The sequence below is a fragment of the Lepidochelys kempii genome, unplaced genomic scaffold (genome assembly GCF_965140285.1).
Source record: "Lepidochelys kempii isolate rLepKem1 unplaced genomic scaffold, rLepKem1.hap1 scaffold_134, whole genome shotgun sequence".
Classification (NCBI taxonomy): Eukaryota; Metazoa; Chordata; order Testudines; family Cheloniidae; genus Lepidochelys; species Lepidochelys kempii.
The window spans coordinates 331,396-334,905 of record NW_027621915.1 but is presented as its reverse complement, the minus strand read 5'-3'; the positions used below and the strand labels follow the sequence as shown (position 1 = coordinate 334,905).

The 3,510-nt window shown below is 43.5% G+C and overlaps 1 pseudogene; it reads left to right on the top strand.

The window, feature by feature from the left end:
* Nucleotides 1–1,488: 1,488 nt before the first annotated feature.
* Nucleotides 1,489–2,463, top strand: LOC140904853 (olfactory receptor 6C75-like; annotated as a pseudogene).
* The last annotated feature ends 1,047 nt before the right edge of the window (nucleotides 2,464–3,510 follow it).

Genomic DNA, 3,510 nt, shown 5'->3' with positions numbered 1-3,510 from the left:
CCTCATTATCTTCTAGGTGTTTGCAAATTGATTGCTTAATTATTTGCTCCATTAACTTTCCGGGTACAAAAGTTAAGCTGACTGGTCTGTAATTCCCCAGGTTGTCCTTATTTCCCTTTTTAAAGATGGGCACTATATTTTCCCTTTTCCAGTCTTCTGGAATGTCTCCGGCCTTCCATGACTTTTAATGGGGTGGCGAGTGGTGATACAGTCTTACTAACCCGGATCACACATGCCAGATTGTTTCTAGACTCTGAGTTCAGGGACAGCATATCCCCCACCCTCACCACCCCAGTGCCTTTCTTGCTCCTGTATTATCATCCCACATTCATTATAGATGTGGAAGGTCACTCCACCAGTTAGGGTTGCACATCAGTCTGGTTTTACCCCTTCCTAAGCTCCACCCTCCAAAGAGCTGTATTTTTTTACTGCTACATAGCTAATGTCAGGAAACAGAAAAGGCACTGTCAGTCCCTCACCACATCACCATCACCACCACAGGAACTAAGGGAGAATTTACTTCACTTCATAAATTATGCTAAACTGATCTCTTGTGTGGGGGTGAAAATTGTTCCTTTTCCTACAGGGAAATGAAAGGCTGAATATACCAGGATATATTGTTAGATTTATTTCCATTAATTAGAACACAAGACTGGTGCCTAAGGACACTAGACTGCATTGGAGATCTCAGTACAAGATTTCAGTTGATGTATTTACTGATTTTGACTCCTAAGGCATGGCATGATTCTGGCCATTGTCAGAAGTGAAATACAGCATTTAAGTATCATTGTTAAGCTCTGGTATGTCACTAGATGGGATTTGATATGACAGAACAGATCATTTCTCTATCAGTAATTGGCCACCGTGGAAACGGGCTGTTATAGCAGTCATTGGTATCCATGTAGACCACCCTCTTCCCCATCAGAGTGAAGTTCTGTCCTCAGATTGAGACTCATAGAATCATAGAATACCAGGGTTGGAAGGGACTTCAGGTGGTCATCTAGTCCAACCCCCTGCTCAAAGCAGGACCAATCTCCAACTAAATCATCTACTTTTTTTTTAATGTTTGCCCCAGATCCCTAAATGGCCTCTTCAAGGATTGAACTCACAACCCAGGGTTTAGCAGGCCAATGCTCAAACCACTGAGCTATCCTTCCCCCCGCAAAAGGAATAGTGACGAAGTGAGCTGTAGCTCACGAAAGCTTATGCTCAAATAAATTTGTTCGTTTCTAAGGTGCCACAAGTACTCCTTTTCTTTTTGCAAATACAGACTAACACGGCTGCTACTCTGAAACCTGTTTCCACCCTGCTTCCACTCCTGGCACTTTCCTCTGAAATCTATATTTAGTCTTAACATTTCAGCCTTTAACCAGGAGAGGAAGGGGAGTTTCTGAATATTTATGGAATTAATTCATGAGATTTGATTAACTTTGAACTCCATGTCCTTCTGATTCAATCACACAGATTTATTGTTCCTAGACTCAACCCATGGCAGACTGGAGAAACCAAACAGCCATCACAGAATTCTTCCTCCTGGGATTTGGGGAGCTCCCTGACCTACAAATTCTTCTCTTCCTGATATTCCTAGTGATGTATATGGCAACCGTGTCCGGGAACACCCTTATCATGGCGGTATTGTGGCTGATCAGCACCTTCACACCCCCATGTACTTCTTCCTGGGGAATTTGTCCTGCATAGAGACCTGCTACACCACAAGCATCCTGCCCCGGATGCTGGCCAGTCTTCTGACTGGGGACAGAACCATCTCAGTCAGTGGCTGCATCACACAACTGTATTTCTTTGGGTCTCTGGCAGGTACGGAATTCTGTCTCCTAGCAGCTATGTCTTATGATCGCTATTTAGCGATATGTAAACCCCTCCACTATTCAACTCTTATGAATACCAGGTTTTGCCTCCATTTGGCTGCTGGCTCCTGGTTAAATGGTTTTTTTGGATCTTACCATCTTGGTCTTATTCCTATCACAGTTAATATTCTGTGGCCCAAATGAAATTGACCATTTCTATTGTGATGCCATTCCACTGATAGAGCTCTCCTGCAGTGACACCCACCAGGTCATATTGATGGATTTCATACTAGCCTGTGTATTCACCCTGCCTCCATTCCTATTAACCCTGATGTCCTACATGTGCATCATCGCCACCATCCTGAGAATCCCTTCCACCACCAGGAGGCAAAAGGCCTTTTCCACCTGCTCCTCTCACCTCATTGTGGTGACAATTTTCTATGGAACCCTAATGATTGTGTACCTGCTACCGAAACATGAGACCCTGAGAGACCTGAACAAAGTGCTCTCTCTTTGCTACACGGTCCTAACTCCCCTGGTAAACCCCCTCATCTACAGCCTGAGAAACAGAGAGGTCAAGGAAGCCTTGAGCAAAGCAGTCAGTAAATGTGGCTTTCACAGAAATGTGCAGATACACCTAGATAATAACATAGCCTGAGGTTTTCAAAGCTGCCTGGGTGATTTCAGGAATCAGCCCCCATTAAAATTAAGTTGAAAAGTCCCAGTTAAAATCTCAGCACTCAGTGTTGTCCATTTTAGTGGAAGAACCAGGGAGGGAAAACTATGTTTCGATCAATCACAGCTCAGTGGACCCTTAGCTGAGGTGGTGGCTGAAATGCCTAAGGAACACATGAACAAGTATGAACTGTTTAAAACCAAGGCGAGAGTCAGAATGTGGCTAACACCCGAGCATTCAGAGCCCTAAGGCAGAAACCAGACGTGTCATTTACCTGTGTCAAGGTTCCTCCCCCACTCTGAATTCTAGGGTACAGATGTGGGGACCTGCATGAAAAACCTCCTAAGCTTATCTTTACCAGCTTAGGTCAAAACTTCCCCAAGGTACAAAATATTCCACCCTTTGTCCTTGGACTGGCCGCTACCACCACCAAACTAATACTGATTACTGGGGAAGAGCTTTTTGGATGCATCTTTCCCCCCAAAATACTTCCCAAAACCTTGCACCCCACTTCCTGGACAAGGTTTGGTAAAAAGCCTCACCAATTTGCCTAGGTGACTACAGACCCAGACCCTTGGATCTGAGAACAATGAAAAAGCATTCAGTTTTCTTACAAGAAGACTTTTAATAAAAATAGAAGTAAATAGAAATAAAGAAATCCCCCCTGTAAAATCAGGATGGTAGATACCTTACAGGGTAATTAGATTCAAAAACATAGAGAACCCCTCTAGGCAAAACCTTAAGTTACAAAAAAGATACACAGACAGAAATAGTTATTCTATTCAGCACAGTTCTTTTCTCAGCCATTTAAAGAAATCATAATCTAACACGTACCTAGCTAGATTACTTACTAAAAGTTCTAAGACTCCATTCCTGGTCTATCCCCGGCCAAGACAGACTATAGACAGACACACAGACCCTTTGTTTCTCTCCCTCCTCCCAGCTTTTGAAAGTATCTTGTCTCCTCATTGGTCATTTTTGTCAGGTGCCAGCGAGTTTACCTTTAGCTTCTTAACCCTTTACAGGTGA